The sequence below is a fragment of the Amia ocellicauda genome, unplaced genomic scaffold (genome assembly GCF_036373705.1).
Source record: "Amia ocellicauda isolate fAmiCal2 unplaced genomic scaffold, fAmiCal2.hap1 HAP1_SCAFFOLD_77, whole genome shotgun sequence".
NCBI lineage: Eukaryota > Metazoa > Chordata > Actinopteri > Amiiformes > Amiidae > Amia > Amia ocellicauda.
In genome coordinates this window covers 62,501-79,827 of record NW_027103004.1, presented here as the reverse complement: position 1 = coordinate 79,827, position 17,327 = coordinate 62,501, and the positions used below count along the sequence as shown (strand labels likewise).

At 43.4% G+C, this 17,327-nt stretch overlaps 13 non-coding genes and 2 pseudogenes across 13 annotated transcripts; all 15 read left to right on the top strand.

Moving 5' to 3' along the window:
- The first annotated feature begins 63 nt into the window (after positions 1–63).
- Positions 64–182, top strand: LOC136743125 (5S ribosomal RNA). The gene has a single exon (XR_010815238.1). It is a non-coding gene; the product is annotated as a 5S ribosomal RNA (ribosomal RNA).
- A 1,066-nt stretch (positions 183–1,248) lies between these two features.
- On the top strand, positions 1,249–1,357 carry LOC136743343 (uncharacterized; annotated as a pseudogene).
- A 1,055-nt stretch (positions 1,358–2,412) lies between these two features.
- LOC136743289 (5S ribosomal RNA) lies at positions 2,413–2,531 on the top strand. The gene has a single exon (XR_010815394.1). It is a non-coding gene; the product is annotated as a 5S ribosomal RNA (ribosomal RNA).
- A 1,066-nt stretch (positions 2,532–3,597) lies between these two features.
- Positions 3,598–3,716, top strand: LOC136743274 (5S ribosomal RNA). The gene has a single exon (XR_010815378.1). It is a non-coding gene; the product is annotated as a 5S ribosomal RNA (ribosomal RNA).
- A 1,055-nt stretch (positions 3,717–4,771) lies between these two features.
- LOC136743280 (5S ribosomal RNA) lies at positions 4,772–4,890 on the top strand. Its single transcript, XR_010815386.1, has one exon. It is a non-coding gene; the product is annotated as a 5S ribosomal RNA (ribosomal RNA).
- A 1,056-nt stretch (positions 4,891–5,946) lies between these two features.
- LOC136743136 (5S ribosomal RNA) lies at positions 5,947–6,065 on the top strand. Its single transcript, XR_010815248.1, has one exon. It is a non-coding gene; the product is annotated as a 5S ribosomal RNA (ribosomal RNA).
- Positions 6,066–7,123: 1,058 nt separating this feature from the next.
- LOC136743200 (5S ribosomal RNA) lies at positions 7,124–7,242 on the top strand. The gene has a single exon (XR_010815308.1). It is a non-coding gene; the product is annotated as a 5S ribosomal RNA (ribosomal RNA).
- Positions 7,243–8,311: 1,069 nt separating this feature from the next.
- Positions 8,312–8,430, top strand: LOC136743279 (5S ribosomal RNA). The gene has a single exon (XR_010815384.1). It is a non-coding gene; the product is annotated as a 5S ribosomal RNA (ribosomal RNA).
- A 1,056-nt stretch (positions 8,431–9,486) lies between these two features.
- On the top strand, positions 9,487–9,605 carry LOC136743135 (5S ribosomal RNA). The gene has a single exon (XR_010815247.1). It is a non-coding gene; the product is annotated as a 5S ribosomal RNA (ribosomal RNA).
- A 1,058-nt stretch (positions 9,606–10,663) lies between these two features.
- On the top strand, positions 10,664–10,782 carry LOC136743188 (5S ribosomal RNA). Its single transcript, XR_010815297.1, has one exon. It is a non-coding gene; the product is annotated as a 5S ribosomal RNA (ribosomal RNA).
- A 1,058-nt stretch (positions 10,783–11,840) lies between these two features.
- Positions 11,841–11,959, top strand: LOC136743053 (5S ribosomal RNA). The gene has a single exon (XR_010815169.1). It is a non-coding gene; the product is annotated as a 5S ribosomal RNA (ribosomal RNA).
- Positions 11,960–13,014: 1,055 nt separating this feature from the next.
- On the top strand, positions 13,015–13,123 carry LOC136743349 (uncharacterized; annotated as a pseudogene).
- Positions 13,124–14,189: 1,066 nt separating this feature from the next.
- LOC136743305 (5S ribosomal RNA) lies at positions 14,190–14,308 on the top strand. The gene has a single exon (XR_010815408.1). It is a non-coding gene; the product is annotated as a 5S ribosomal RNA (ribosomal RNA).
- A 1,055-nt stretch (positions 14,309–15,363) lies between these two features.
- Positions 15,364–15,482, top strand: LOC136743158 (5S ribosomal RNA). The gene has a single exon (XR_010815269.1). It is a non-coding gene; the product is annotated as a 5S ribosomal RNA (ribosomal RNA).
- A 1,066-nt stretch (positions 15,483–16,548) lies between these two features.
- LOC136743228 (5S ribosomal RNA) lies at positions 16,549–16,667 on the top strand. Its single transcript, XR_010815334.1, has one exon. It is a non-coding gene; the product is annotated as a 5S ribosomal RNA (ribosomal RNA).
- Positions 16,668–17,327: the final 660 nt, after the last annotated feature.

Below are 17,327 nucleotides of genomic sequence, written 5' to 3'. Positions count from 1 at the left end.
GTATGAACGGCAGAAACTGATATTGCCTTCCCTTTAAGTAGAGCGTCAGGGACAGCCTCCCTGGCTTACGGCCATACTAGCCTGAATACGCCCGATCTCGTCCGATCTCGGAAGCTAAGCAGGCTCGGGCCTGGTCAGTACTTGAATGGGAGACCGCCTGGGAATACCGGGTGCTGTAAGCTTTTGCATCTTTTACACACCAGAGGGCGACAAATCACGAGTTTTAACTTTGGATACACGCAATTTCATCATTATTTCAGATTTGACTTCCCCAAATACACAGGCATACAATAGATCTTGTTCTCCAACATAAACGGTCCCTAGTAACTAGGGTACATTCGTAAATAAATTGAGCATCATGGCTAGAAGTGACTAAATGTTGCCTAATCTTTCTCATCGAGAAATGACACAATTACAGCAACACAAAAAGGAACTCCACCGGACAAAGTTCAGTGCTCACAAGGAGCCTCATTCAACACACACGGTTCCATTCCCATTCATGCAATGCACGAAAGTGTAAAACTTGGGAACATACTTGAGAGCAAAGATCACATTCAATCTCATTCAAGGCACGGATGTGAATGCAACGGGATGAAATTACTGAAATGATGCCTGCCCTCGAACTGTGATGATGGACTACCCGACTCGCCAATAATATTGGGTTCTGGTGTATTGAAATACAGGAGCTGCTGGATTTGTGTGTTTTTTTACCCCCTCACCATAGTTTGTCAAATGTTTAAACAACTGAACTTATATTCAAGGTTTGTTTCTCTTCATATGTTTTACTGGTTTACATTTGTCTCAGCAACCTGTTGAATGATTCTTCTGCTTTCAAAACAAAATGACAACAGGATGAATGCACACACTTGAAAATACAATACATGCAATGTTATGCATCATAGTGATGCAACCTCCTTTCAGTTTCATACTGCATGTCAATTGAAATCCTTACTGAAATGCACACCTTCTCAAGATTGCGCTTGACTGGCGTGTCAGGCACTCAATTACAGCTGTTTTATCAAGACAACGTGTTCGTTTTGTTATATATAGTTCCGGTCTGGTGTGGCACCCCAGCTAACGCACAACGTTGCCACAATGTTGCCACAACGTGGCGTGTTAGCAGGGACTGTCTGCGGCGCGCTGGTGTGTCCCGGGCTTTAGAGTAGAGAGACAGTTCAACTGTAAGTATGAACGGCAGAAACGGATATTGCCTTCCCTTTAAGTAGAGTGTCAGGGACAGCATTCCTGGCTTACGGCCATACTAGCCTGAATACGCCTGATCTCGGAAGCTAAGCAGGCTTGGGCCAGGTCAGTACTTGGATGGGAGACCGCCTGGGAATACCAGGTGCTGTAAGCTTTTGCATCTTTTACACACCAGAGGGCGACAAATCACGAGTTTTAACTTTGGATACACGCAATTTCATCATTATTTCAGATTTTACTTCCCCAAATACACAGGCATACAATAGATCTTGTTCTCCAACGTAAACGGTCCCTAGTAACTAGGGTACATTCGTAAATAAATTGAGCATCATGGCTAGAAGTGACTAAATGTTGCCTAATCTTTATCATCGAGAAATGACACAATTACAGCAACACAAAAAGGAACTCCACCGGACAAAGTTCAGTGCTCACAAGGAGCCTCATTCAACACACACGGTTCCATTCCCATTCATGCAATGCACGAAAGTGTAAAACTTGGGAACATACTTGAGAGCAAAGATCACATTCAATCTCATTCAAGGCACGGATGTGAATGCAACGGGATGAAATTACTGAAATGATGCCTGCCCTCGAACTGTGATGATGGACTACCCGACTCGCCAATAATATTGGGTTCTGGTGTATTGAAATACAGGAGCTGCTGGATTTGTGTGTTTTTTTACCCCCTCACCATAGTTTGTCAAATGTTTAAACAACTGAACTTATATTCAAGGTTTGTTTCTCTTCATATGTTTTACTGGTTTACATTTGTCTCAGCAACCTGTTGAATGATTCTTCTGCTTTCAAAACAAAATGACAACAGGATGAATGCACACACTTGAAAATACAATACATGCAATGTTATGCATCATAGTGATGCAACCTCCTTTCAGTTTCATACTGCATGTCAATTGAAATCCTTACTGAAATGCACACCTTCTCAAGATTGCGCTTGACTGGCGTGTCAGGCACTCAATTACAGCTGTTTTATCAAGACAACGTGTTCGTTTTGTAATATATAGTTCCGGTCTGGTGTGGCACCCCAGCTAACGCACAATGTTGCCACAACGTGGCGTGTTAGCAGGGACTGTCTGCGGCGCGCTGGTGTGTCCCGGGCTTTACAGTAGAGAGACAGTTCAACTGTAAGTATGAACGGCAGAAACGGATATTGCCTTCCCTTTAAGTAGAGCATCAGGGACAGCCTCCCTGGCTTACGGCCATACTAGCCTGAATACGCCCGATCTCGTCAGATCTCGGAAGCTAAGCAGGCTCGTTCCTGGTCAGTACTTGGATGGGAGACCGCCTGGGAATACCAGGTGCTGTAAGCTTTTGCATCTTTTACACACCAGAGGGCGACAAATCACGAGTTTTAACTTTGGATACACGCAATTTCATCATTATTTCAGATTTTACTTCCCCAAATACACAGGCATACAATAGATCTTGTTCTCCAACGTAAACGGTCCCTAGTAACTAGGGTACATTCGTAAATAAATTGAGCATCATGGCTAGAAATGACTAAATGTTGCCTAATCTTTCTCATCGAGAAATTACACAATTACAGCAACACAAAAAGGAACTCCACCGGACAAAGTTCAGTGCTCACAAGGAGCCTCATTCAACACACACGGTTCCATTCCCATTCATGCAAAGCACGAAAGTGTAAAACTTGGGAACATACTTGAGAGCAAAGATCACATTCAATCTCATTCAAGGCACGGATGTGAATGCAACGGGATGAAATTACTGAAATGATGCCTGCCCTCGAACTGTGATGATGGACTACCCGACTCGCCAATAATATTGGGTTCTGGTGTATTGAAATACAGGAGCTGCTGGATTTGTGTGTTTTCTTACCCCCTCACCATAGTTTGTCAAATGTTTAAACAACTGAACTTATATTCAAGGTTTGTTTCTCTTCATATGTTTTACTGGTTTACATTTGTCTCAGCAACCTGTTGAATGATTCTTCTGCTTTCAAAACAAAATGACAACAGGATGAATGCACACACTTGAAAATACAATACATGCAATGTTATGCATCATAGTGATGCAACCTCCTTTCAGTTTCATACTGCATGTCAATTGAAATCCTTACTGAAATGCACACCTTCTCAAGATTGCGCTTGACTGGCGTGTCAGGCACTCAATTACAGCTGTTTTATCAAGACAATGTGTTCGTTTTGTAAAATATAGTTCCGGTCTGGTGTGGCACCCCAGCTAACGCACAACGCTGCCACAACGTTGCCACAACGTGGCGTGTTAGCAGGGACTGTCTGCGGCGCGCTGGTGTGTCCCGGAATTTAGAGTAGAGAGACAGTTCAACTGCAAGTATGAGCGGCAGAAACGGATATTGCCTTCCCTTTAAGTAGAGCGTCAGGGACAGCCTCCCTGGCTTACGGCCATACTAGCCTGAATAAGCCCGATCTCGTCCGATCTCGGAAGCTAAGCAGGCTCGGGCCTGGTCAGTCCTTGGATGGGAGACCGCCTGGGAATACCAGGTGCTGTAAGCTTTTGCATCTTTTACACACCAGAGGGCGACAAATCACGAGTTTTAACTTTGGATACACGCAATTTCATCATTATTTCAGATTTGACTTCCCCAAATACACAGGCATACAATAGATCTTGTTCTCCAACGTAAACGGTCCCTAGTAACTAGGGTACATTCGTAAATAAATTGAGCATCATGGCTAGAAGTGACTAAATGTTGCCTAATCTTTCTCATCGAGAAATGACACAATTACAGCAACACAAAAAGGAACTCCACCGGACAAAGTTCAGTGCTCACAAGGAGCCTCATTCAACACACACGGTTCCATTCCCATTCATGCAAAGCACGAAAGTGTAAAACTTGGGAACATACTTGAGAGCAAAGATCACATTCAATCTCATTCAAGGCACGGATGTGAATGCACCGGGATGAAATTACTGAAATGATGCCTGCCCTCGAACTGTGATGATGGACTACCCGACTCGCCAATAATATTGGGTTCTGGTGTATTGAAATACAGGAGCTGCTGGATTTGTGTGTTTTCTTACCCCCTCACCATAGTTTGTCAAATGTTTAAACAACTGAACTTATATTCAAGGTTTGTTTCTCTTCATATGTTTTACTGGTTTACATTTGTCTCAGCAACCTGTTGAATGATTCTTCTGCTTTCAAAACAAAATGACAACAGGATGAATGCACACACTTGAAAATACAATACATGCAATGTTATGCATCATAGTGATGCAACCTCCTTTCAGTTTCATACTGCATGTCAATTGAAATCCTTACTGAAATGCACACCTTCTCAAGATTGCGCTTGACTGGCGTGTCAGGCACTCAATTACAGCTGTATTATCAAGACAATGTGTTCGTTTTGTAAAATATAGTTCCGGTCTGGTGTGGCACCCCAGCTAACGCACAACGTTGCCACAACGTTTCGTGTTAGCAGGGACTGTCTGCGGCGCGCTGGTGTGTCCCGGGCTTTAGAGTAGAGAGACAGTTCAACTGTAAGTATGAACGGCAGAAACGGATATTGCCTTCCCTTTAAGTAGAGCGTCAGGGACAGCCTTCCTGCCTTACGGCCATACTAGCCTGAATACGCCCGATCTCGTCCGATCTCGGAAGCCAAGCAGGCTCGGGCCTGGTCAGTACTTGGATGGGAGACTGCCTGGGAATACCAGGTGCTGTAAGCTCTTGCACCTTTTAATAAACTAGAGGGCGACATATCACGAGTTTTAACTTTGGATACACACAATTTCATCATTATTTCAGATTTTACTTCCCCAAATACACAGGCATACAATAGATCTTGTTCTCCAACGTAAACGGTCCCTAGTAACTAGGGTACATTCGTAAATAAATTGAGCATCATGGCTAGAAGTGACTAAATGTTGCCTAATTTTTCTCATCGAGAAATGACACAATTACAGCAACACAAAAAGGAACTCCACCGGACAAAGTTCAGTGCTCACAAGGAGCCTCATTCAACACACACGGTTCCATTCCCATTCATGCAAAGCACGAAAGTGTAAAACTTGGGAACATACTTGAGAGCAAAGATCACATTCAATCTCATTCAAGGCACGGATGTGAATGCAACGGGATGAAATTACTGAAATGATGCCTGCCCTCGAACTGTGATGATGGACTACCCGACTCGCCAATAATATTGGGTTCTGGTGTATTGAAATACAGGAGCTGCTGGATTTGTGTGTTTTCTTACCCCCTCACCATAGTTTGTCAAATGTTTAAACAACTGAACTTATATTCAAGGTTTGTTTCTCTTCATATGTTTTACTGGTTTACATTTGTCTCAGCAACCTGTTGAATGATTCTTCTGCTTTCAAAACAAAATGACAACAGGATGAATGCACACACTTGAAAATACAATACATGCAATGTTATGCATCATAGTGATGCAACCTCCTTTCAGTTTCATACTGCATGTCAATTGAAATCCTTACTGAAATGCACACCTTCTCAAGATTGCGCTTGACTGGCGTGTCAGGCACTCAATTACAGCTGTATTATCAAGACAATGTGTTCGTTTTGTAAAATATAGTTCCGGTCTGGTGTGGCACCCCAGCTAACGCACAACGTTGCCACAACGTTTCGTGTTAGCAGGGACTGCCTGCGGCGCGCTGGTGTGTCCCGGACTTTAGAGTAGAGAGACAGTTCAACTGCAAGTATGAGCGGCAGAAACGGATATTGCCTTCCCTTTAAGTAGAGCGTCAGGGACAGCCTCCCTGGCTTACGGCCATACTAGCCTGAATACGCCCGATCTCGTCCGATCTCGGAAGTCAAGCAGGCTTGGGCCTGGTCAGTACTTGGATGGGAGACCGCCTTGGAATACCAGGTGCTGTAAGCTTTTGCATCTTTTACACACCAGAGGGCGACAAATCACGAGTTTTAACTTTGGATACACGCAATTTCATCAATATTTCAGATTTTACTTCCCCAAATACACAGGCATACAATAGATCTTGTTCTCCAACGTAAATGGTCCCTAGTAACTAGGGTACATTCGTAAATAAATTGAGCATCATGGCTAGAAGTGACTAAATGTTGCCTAATCTTTCTCATCGAGAAATGACACAATTACAGCAACACAAAAAGGAACTCCACCGGACAAAGTTCAGTGCTCACAAGGAGCCTCATTCAACACACACGGTTCCATTCCCATTCATGCAAAGCACGAAAGTGTAAAACTTGGGAACATACTTGAGAGCAAAGATCACATTCAATCTCATTCAAGGCACGGATGTGAATGCAACGGGATGAAATTACTGAAATGATGCCTGCCCTCGAACTGTGATGATGGACTACCCGACTCGCCAATAATATTGGGTTCTGGTGTATTGAAATACAGGAGCTGCTGGATTTGTGTGTTTTCTTACCCCCTCACCATAGTTTGTCAAATGTTTAAACAACTGAACTTATATTCAAGGTTTGTTTCTCTTCATATGTTTTACTGGTTTACATTTGTCTCAGCAACCTCAGCAAGAATGATTCTTCTGCTTTCAAAACAAAATGACAACAGGATGAATGCACACACTTGAAAATACAATACATGCAATGTTATGCATCATAGTGATGCAACCTCCTTTCAGTTTCATACTGCATGTCAATTGAAATCCTTACTGAAATGCACACCTTCTCAAGATTGCGCTTGACTGGCGTGTCAGGCACTCAATTACAGCTGTATTATCAAGACAATGTGTTCGTTTTGTAATATATAGTTCCGGTCTGGTGTGGCACCCCAGCTAACGCACAACGTTGCCACAACGTTTCGTGTTAGCAGGGACTGTCTGCGGCGCGCTGGTGTGTCCCGGACTTTAGAGTAGAGAGACAGTTCAACTGCAAGTATGAGCGGCAGAAACGGATATTGCCTTCCCTTTAAGTAGAGCGTCAGGGACAGCCTCCCTGGCTTACGGCCATACTAGCCTGAATACGCCCGATCTCGTCCGATCTCGGAAGCTAAGCAGGCTCGGGCCTGGTCAGTACTTGGATGGGAGACCGCCTGGGAATACCAGGTGCTGTAAGCTTTTGCATCTTTTACACACCAGAGGGCGACAAATCACGAGTTTTAACTTTGGATACACGCAATTTCATCATTATTTCACATTTGACTTCCCCAAATACACAGGCATACAATAGATCTTGTTCTCCAACGTAAACGGTCCCTAGTAACTAGGGTACATTCGTAAATAAATTGAGCATCATGGCTAGAAGTGACTAAATGTTGCCTAATCTTTCTCATCGAGAAATGACACAATTACAGCAACACAAAAAGGAACTCCACCGGACAAAGTTCAGTGCTCACAAGGAGCCTCATTCAACACACACGGTTCCATTCCCATTCATGCAAAGCACGAAAGTGTAAAACTTGGGAACATACTTGAGAGCAAAGATCACATTCAATCTCATTCAAGGCACGGATGTGAATGCAACGGGATGAAATTACTGAAATGATGCCTGCCCTCGAACTGTGATGATGGACTACCCGACTCGCCAATAATATTGGGTTCTGGTGTATTGAAATACAGGAGCTGCTGGATTTGTGTGTTTTCTTACCCCCTCACCATAGTTTGTCAAATGTTTAAACAACTGAACTTATATTCAAGGTTTGTTTCTCTTCATATGTTTTACTGGTTTACATTTGTCTCAGCAACCTCAGCAAGAATGATTCTTCTGCTTTCAAAACAAAATGACAACAGGATGAATGCACACACTTGAAAATACAATACATGCAATGTTATGCATCATAGTGATGCAACCTCCTTTCAGTTTCATACTGCATGTCAATTGAAATCCTTACTGAAATGCACACCTTCTCAAGATTGCGCTTGACTGGCGTGTCAGGCACTCAATTACAGCTGTATTATCAAGACAATGTGTTCGTTTTGTAATATATAGTTCCGGTCTGGTGTGGCACCCCAGCTAACGCACAACGTTGCCACAATGTTGCCACAACGTGGCGTGTTAGCAGGGACTGTCTGCGGCGCGCTGGTGTGTCCCGGGCTTTAGAGTAGAGAGACAGTTCAACTGTAAGTATGAACGGCAGAAACGGATATTGCCTTCCCTTTAAGTAGAGCGTCAGGGACAGCCTTCCTGCCTTACGGCCATACTAGCCTGAATACGCCCGATCTCGTCCGATCTCGGAAGCCAAGCAGGCTCGGGCCTGGTCAGTACTTGGATGGGAGACTGCCTGGGAATACCAGGTGCTGTAAGCTCTTGCACCTTTTAATAAACTAGAGGGCGACATATCACGAGTTTTAACTTTGGATACACACAATTTCATCATTATTTCAGATTTTACTTCCCCAAATACACAGGCATACAATAGATCTTGTTCTCCAACGTAAACGGTCCCTAGTAACTAGGGTACATTCGTAAATAAATTGAGCATCATGGCTAGAAGTGACTAAATGTTGCCTAATTTTTCTCATCGAGAAATGACACAATTACAGCAACACAAAAAGGAACTCCACCGGACAAAGTTCAGTGCTCACAAGGAGCCTCATTCAACACACACGGTTCCATTCCCATTCATGCAAAGCACGAAAGTGTAAAACTTGGGAACATACTTGAGAGCAAAGATCACATTCAATCTCATTCAAGGCACGGATGTGAATGCAACGGGATGAAATTACTGAAATGATGCCTGCCCTCGAACTGTGATGATGGACTACCCGACTCGCCAATAATATTGGGTTCTGGTGTATTGAAATACAGGAGCTGCTGGATTTGTGTGTTTTCTTACCCCCTCACCATAGTTTGTCAAATGTTTAAACAACTGAACTTATATTCAAGGTTTGTTTCTCTTCATATGTTTTACTGGTTTACATTTGTCTCAGCAACCTGTTGAATGATTCTTCTGCTTTCAAAACAAAATGACAACAGGATGAATGTACACACTTGAAAATACAATACATGCAATGTTATGCATCATAGTGATGCAACCTCATTTCAGTTTCATACTGCATGTCAATTGAAATCCTTACTGAAATGCACACCTTCTCAAGATTGCGCTTGACTGCCGTGTCAGGCACTCAATTACAGCTGTTTTATCAAGACAATGTGTTCGTTTTGTAAAATATAGTTCCGGTCTGGTGTGGCACCCCAGCTAACGCACAACGTTGCCACAACGTTTCGTGTTAGCAGGGACTGTCTGCGGCGCGCTGGTGTGTCCCGGACTTTAGAGTAGAGAGACAGTTCAACTGCAAGTATGAGCGGCAGAAACGGATATTGCCTTCCCTTTAAGTAGAGCGTCAGGGACAGCCTCCCTGGCTTACGGCCATACTAGCCTGAATACGCCCGATCTCGTCCGATCTCGGAAGTCAAGCAGGCTTGGGCCTGGTCAGTACTTGGATGGGAGACCGCCTTGGAATACCAGGTGCTGTAAGCTTTTGCATCTTTTACACACCAGAGGGCGACAAATCACGAGTTTTAACTTTGGATACACGCAATTTCATCAATATTTCAGATTTGACTTCCCCAAATACACAGGCATACAATAGATCTTGTTCTCCAACGTAAACGGTCCCTAGTAACTAGGGTACATTCGTAAATAAATTGAGCATCATGGCTAGAAGTGACTAAATGTTGCCTAATCTTTCTCATCGAGAAATGACACAATTACAGCAACACAAAAAGGAACTCCACCGGACAAAGTTCAGTGCTCACAAGGAGCCTCATTCAACACACACGGTTCCATTCCCATTCATGCAAAGCACGAAAGTGTAAAACTTGGGAACATACTTGAGAGCAAAGATCACATTCAATCTCATTCAAGGCACGGATGTGAATGCAACGGGATGAAATTACTGAAATGATGCCTGCCCTCGAACTGTGATGATGGACTACCCGACTCGCCAATAATATTGGGTTCTGGTGTATTGAAATACAGGAGCTGCTGGATTTGTGTGTTTTCTTACCCCCTCACCATAGTTTGTCAAATGTTTAAACAACTGAACTTATATTCAAGGTTTGTTTCTCTTCATATGTTTTACTGGTTTACATTTGTCTCAGCAACCTCAGCAAGAATGATTCTTCTGCTTTCAAAACAAAATGACAACAGGATGAATGCACACACTTGAAAATACAATACATGCAATGTTATGCATCATAGTGATGCAACCTCCTTTCAGTTTCATACTGCATGTCAATTGAAATCCTTACTGAAATGCACACCTTCTCAAGATTGCGCTTGACTGGCGTGTCAGGCACTCAATTACAGCTGTATTATCAAGACAATGTGTTCGTTTTGTAATATATAGTTCCGGTCTGGTGTGGCACCCCAGCTAACGCACAACGTTGCCACAACGTTTCGTGTTAGCAGGGACTGTCTGCGGCGCGCTGGTGTGTCCCGGACTTTAGAGTAGAGAGACAGTTCAACTGCAAGTATGAGCGGCAGAAACGGATATTGCCTTCCCTTTAAGTAGAGCGTCAGGGACAGCCTCCCTGGCTTACGGCCATACTAGCCTGAATACGCCCGATCTCGTCCGATCTCGGAAGCTAAGCAGGCTCGGGCCTGGTCAGTACTTGGATGGGAGACCGCCTGGGAATACCAGGTGCTGTAAGCTTTTGCATCTTTTACACACCAGAGGGCGACAAATCACGAGTTTTAACTTTGGATACACGCAATTTCATCATTATTTCACATTTGACTTCCCCAAATACACAGGCATACAATAGATCTTGTTCTCCAACGTAAACGGTCCCTAGTAACTAGGGTACATTCGTAAATAAATTGAGCATCATGGCTAGAAGTGACTAAATGTTGCCTAATCTTTCTCATCGAGAAATGACACAATTACAGCAACACAAAAAGGAACTCCACCGGACAAAGTTCAGTGCTCACAAGGAGCCTCATTCAACACACACGGTTCCATTCCCATTCATGCAAAGCACGAAAGTGTAAAACTTGGGAACATACTTGAGAGCAAAGATCACATTCAATCTCATTCAAGGCACGGATGTGAATGCAACGGGATGAAATTACTGAAATGATGCCTGCCCTCGAACTGTGATGATGGACTACCCGACTCGCCAATAATATTGGGTTCTGGTGTATTGAAATACAGGAGCTGCTGGATTTGTGTGTTTTCTTACCCCCTCACCATAGTTTGTCAAATGTTTAAACAACTGAACTTATATTCAAGGTTTGTTTCTCTTCATATGTTTTACTGGTTTACATTTGTCTCAGCAACCTCAGCAAGAATGATTCTTCTGCTTTCAAAACAAAATGACAACAGGATGAATGCACACACTTGAAAATACAATACATGCAATGTTATGCATCATAGTGATGCAACCTCCTTTCAGTTTCATACTGCATGTCAATTGAAATCCTTACTGAAATGCACACCTTCTCAAGATTGCGCTTGACTGGCGTGTCAGGCACTCAATTACAGCTGTATTATCAAGACAATGTGTTCGTTTTGTAATATATAGTTCCGGTCTGGTGTGGCACCCCAGCTAACGCACAACGTTGCCACAACGTTTCGTGTTAGCAGGGACTGTCTGCGGCGCGCTGGTGTGTCCCGGGCTTTAGAGTAGAGAGACAGTTCAACTGTAAGTATGAACGGCAGAAACGGATATTGCCTTCCCTTTAAGTAGCGCGTCAGGGACAGCCTCCCTGGCTTACGGCCATACTAGCCTGAATACGCCCGATCTCGTCCGATCTCGGAAGCTAAGCAGGCTCGGGCCTGGTCAGTACTTGGATGGGAGACCCCCTGGGAATACCAGGTGCTGTAAGCTTTTGCATCTTTTACACACCAAAGGGCGACAAATCACGAGTTTTAACTTTGGATACACGCAATTTCATCATTATTTCAGATTTGACTTCCCCAAATACACAGGCATACAATAGATCTTGTTCTCCAACGTAAACGGTCCCTAGTAACTAGTGTACATTCGTAAATAAATTGAGCATCATGGCTAGAAGTGACTAAATGTTGCCTAATCTTTCTCATCGAGAAATGACACAATTACACCAACACAAAAAGGAACTCCACCGGACAAAGTTCAGTGCTCACAAGGAGCCTCATTCAACACACACGGTTCCATTCCCATTCATGCAAAGCACGAAAGTGTAAAACTTGGGAAAATACTTGAGAGCAAAGATCACATTCAATCTCATTCAAGGCACGGATGTGAATGCAACGGGATGAAATTACTGAAATGATGCCTGCCCTCGAACTGTGATGATGGACTACCCGACTCGCCAATAATATTGGGTTCTGGTGTATTGAAATACAGGAGCTGCTGGATTTGTGTGTTTTCTTACCCCCTCACCATAGTTTGTCAAATGTTTAAAGAACTGAACTTATATTCAAGGTTTGTTTCTCTTCATATGTTTTACTGGTTTACATTTGTCTCAGCAACCTGTTGAATGATTCTTCTGCTTTCAAAACAAAATGACAACAGGATGAATGTACACACTTGAAAATACAATACATGCAATGTTATGCATCATAGTGATGCAACCTCATTTCAGTTTCATACTGCATGTCAATTGAAATCCTTACTGAAATGCACACCTTCTCAAGATTGCGCTTGACTGCCGTGTCAGGCACTCAATTACAGCTGTTTTATCAAGACAATGTGTTCGTTTTGTAAAATATAGTTCCAGTCTGGTTTGGCACCCCAGCTGACGCACAACGTTGCCACAACGTTTCATGTTAGCAGGGACTGTCTGCGGCGCGCTGGTGTGTCCCGGACTTTAGAGTAGAGAGACAGTTCATTTGCAAGTATGAGCGGCAGAAACGGATATTGCCTTCCCTTTAAGTAGAGCGTCAGGGACAGCCTCCCTGGCTTACGGCCATACTAGCCTGAATATGCCCGATCTCGGAAGCTAAGCAGGCTCGGGCCTGGTCAGTACTTGGATGGGAGACCGCCTGGGAATACCAGGTGCTGTAAGCTTTTGCATCTTTTACACACCAGAGGGCGACAAATCACGAGTTTTAACTTTGGATACACGCAATTTCATCATTATTTCAGATTTGACTTCCCCAAATACACAGGCATACAATAGATCTTGTTCTCCAACGTAAACGGTCCCTAGTAACTAGGGTACATTCGTAAATAAATTGAGCATCATGGCTAGAAGTGACTAAATGTTGCCTAATCTTTCTCATCGAGAAATGACACAATTACAGCAACACAAAAAGGAACTCCACCGGACAAAGTTCAGTGCTCACAAGGAGCCTCATTCAACACACACGGTTCCATTCCCATTCATGCAAAGCACGAAAGTGTAAAACTTGGGAACATACTTGAGAACAAAGATCACATTCAATCTCATTCAAGGCACGGATGTGAATGCAACGGGATGAAATTACTGAAATGATGCCTGCCCTCGAACTGTGATGATGGACTACCCGACTCGCCAATAATATTGGGTTCTGGTGTATTGAAATACAGGAGCTGCTGGATTTGTGTGTTTTCTTACCCCCTCACCATAGTTTGTCAAATGTTTAAACAACTGAACTTATATTCAAGGTTTGTTTCTCTTCATATGTTTTACTGGTTTACATTTGTCTCAGCAACCTGTTGAATGATTCTTCTGCTTTCAAAACAAAATGACAACAGGATGAATGCACACACTTGAAAATACAATACATGCAATGTTATGCATCATAGTGATGCAACCTCCTTTCAGTTTCATACTGCATGTCAATTGAAATCCTTACTGAAATGCACACCTTCACAAGATTGCGCTTGACTGGCGTGTCAGGCACTCAATTACAGCTGTATTATCAAGACAATGTGTTCGTTTTGTAAAATATAGTTCCGGTCTGGTGTGGCACCCCAGCTAACGCACAACGTTGCCACAATGTTGCCACAACGTGGCGTGTTAGCAGGGACTGTCTGCGGCGCGCTGGTGTGTCCCGGGCTTTAGAGTAGAGAGACAGTTCAACTGTAAGTATGAACGGCAGAAACGGATATTGCCTTCCCTTTAAGTAGAGCGTCAGGGACAGCCTCCCTGGCTTACGGCCATACTATCCTGAATACGCCCGATCTCGTCAGATCTCGGAAGCTAAGCAGGCTCGTGCCTGGTCAGTACTTGGATGGGAGACCGCCTGGGAATACCAGGTGCTGTAAGCTTTTGCATCTTTTACACTCCAGAGGGCGACAAATCACGAGTTTTAACTTTGGATACACGCAATTTCATCATTATTTCAGATTTGACTTCCCCAAATACACAGGCATACAATAGATCTTGTTCTCCAACGTAAACGGTCCCTAGTAACTAGGGTACATTCGTAAATAAATTGAGCATCATGGCTAGAAGTGACTAAATGTTGCCTAATCTTTCTCATCGAGAAATGACACAATTACAGCAACACAAAAAGGAACTCCACCGGACAAAGTTCAGTGCTCACAAGGAGCCTCATTCAACACACACGGTTCCATTCCCATTCATGCAAAGCACGAAAGTGTAAAACTTGGGAACATACTTGAGAGCAAAGATCACATTCAATCTCATTCAAGGCACGGATGTGAATGCAACGGGATGAAATTACTGAAATGATGCCTGCCCTCGAACTGTGATGATGGACTACCCGACTCGCCAATAATATTGGGTTCTGGTGTATTGAAATACAGGAGCTGCTGGATTTGTGTGTTTTCTTACCCCCTCACCATAGTTTGTCAAATGTTTAAACAACTGAACTTATATTCAAGGTTTGTTTCTCTTCATATGTTTTACTGGTTTACATTTGTCTCAGCAACCTGTTGAATGATTCTTCTGCTTTCAAAACAAAATGACAACAGGATGAATGCACACACTTGAAAATACAATACATGCAATGTTATGCATCATAGTGATGCAACCTCCTTTCAGTTTCATACTGCATGTCAATTGAAATCCTTACTGAAATGCACACCTTCTCAAGATTGCGCTTGACTGGCGTGTCAGGCACTCAATTACAGCTGTTTTATCAAGACAATGTGTTCGTTTTGTAATATATAGTTCCGGTCTGGTGTGGCACCCCAGCTAACGCACAACGTTGCCACAACGTTTCGTGTTAGCAGGGACTGTCTGCGGCGTGCTGGTGTGTCCCGGACTTTAGAGTAGAGAGACAGTTCAACTGCAAGTATGAGCGGCAGAAACGGATATTGCCTTCCCTTTAAGTAGAGCGTCAGGGACAGCCTCCCTGGCTTACGGCCATACTAGCCTGAATACGCCCGATCTCGTCTGATCTCGGAAGCTAAGCAGGCTCGGGCCTGGTCAGTACTTGTATGGGAGACCACCTGGGAATACCAGGTGCTGTAAGCTTTTGCATCTTTTACACACCAGAGGGCGACAAATCACGAGTTTTAACTTTGGATACACGCAATTTCATCATTATTTCAGATTTGACTTCCCCAAATACACAGGCATACAATAGATCTTGTTCTCCAACGTAAACGGTCCCTAGTAACTAGGGTACATTCGTAAATAAATTGAGCATCATGGCTAGAAGTGACTAAATGTTGCCTAATCTTTCTCATCGAGAAATGACACAATTACAGCAACACAAAAAGGAACTCCACCGGACAAAGTTCAGTGCTCACAAGGAGCCTCATTCAACACACACGGTTCCATTCCCATTCATGCAAAGCACGAAAGTGTAAAACTTGGGAACATACTTGAGAGCAAAGATCACATTCAATCTCATTCAAGGCACGAATGTGAATGCAACGGGATGAAATTACTGAAATGATGCCTGCCCTCGAACTGTGATGATGGACTACCCGACTCGCCAATAATATTGGGTTCTGGTGTATTGAAATACAGGAGCTGCTGGATTTGTGTGTTTTCTAACCCCCTCACCATAGTTTGTCAAATGTTTAAACAACTGAACTTATATTCAAGGTTTGTTTCTCTTCATATGTTTTACTGGTTTACATTTGTCTCAGCAACCTGTTGAATGATTCTTCTGCTTTCAAAACAAAATGACAACAGGATGAATGCACACACTTGAAAATACAATACATGCAATGTTATGCATCATAGTGATGCAACCTCCTTTCAGTTTCATACTGCATGTCAATTGAAATCCTTACTGAAATGCACACCTTCTCAAGATTGCGCTTGACTGGCGTGTCAGGCACTCAATTACAGCTGTTTTATCAAGAGAATGTGTTCGTTTTGTTATATATAGTTCCGGTCTGGTGTGGCACCCCAGCTAACGCACAACGTTGCCACAATGTTGCCACAACGTGGCGTGTTAGCAGGGACTGTCTGCGGCGCGCTGGTGTGTCCCGGGCTTTAGAGTAGAGAGACAGTTCAACTGTAAGTATGAACAGCAGAAACGGATATTGCCTTCCCTTTAAGTAGAGCGTCAGGGACAGCCTTCCTGGCTTACGGCCATACTAGCCTGAATACGCCCGATCTCGTCCGATCTTGGAAGCCAAGCAGGCTCGGGCCTGGTCAGTACTTGGATGGGAGACCGCCTGGGAATACCAGGTGCTGTAAGCTTTTGCATCTTTTACACACCAGAGGGCGACAAATCACGAGTTTTAACTTTGGATACACGCAATTTCATCATTATTTCAGATTTGACTTCCCCAAATACACAGGCATACAATAGATCTTGTTCTCCAACGTAAACGGTCCCTAGTAACTAGGGTACATTCGTAAATAAATTGAGCATCATGGCTAGAAGTGACTAAATGTTGCCTAATCTTTCTCATCGAGAAATGACACAATTACAGCAACACAAAAAGGAACTCCACCGGACAAAGTTCAGTGCTCACAAGGAGCCTCATTCAACACACACGGTTCCATTCCCATTCATGCAAAGCACGAAAGTGTAAAACCTGGGAACATACTTGAGAGCAAAGATCACATTCAATCTCATTCAAGGCACGGATGTGAATGCAACGGGATGAAATTACTGAAATGATGCCTGCCCTCGAACTGTGATGATGGACTACCCGACTCGCCAATAATATTGGGTTCTGGTGTATTGAAATACAGGAGCTGCTGGATTTGTGTGTTTTCTAACCCCCTCACCATAGTTTGTCAAATGTTTAAACAACTGAACTTATATTCAAGGTTTGTTTCTCTTCATATGTTTTACTGGTTTACATTTGTCTCAGCAACCTGTTGAATGATTCTTCTGCTTTCAAAACAAAA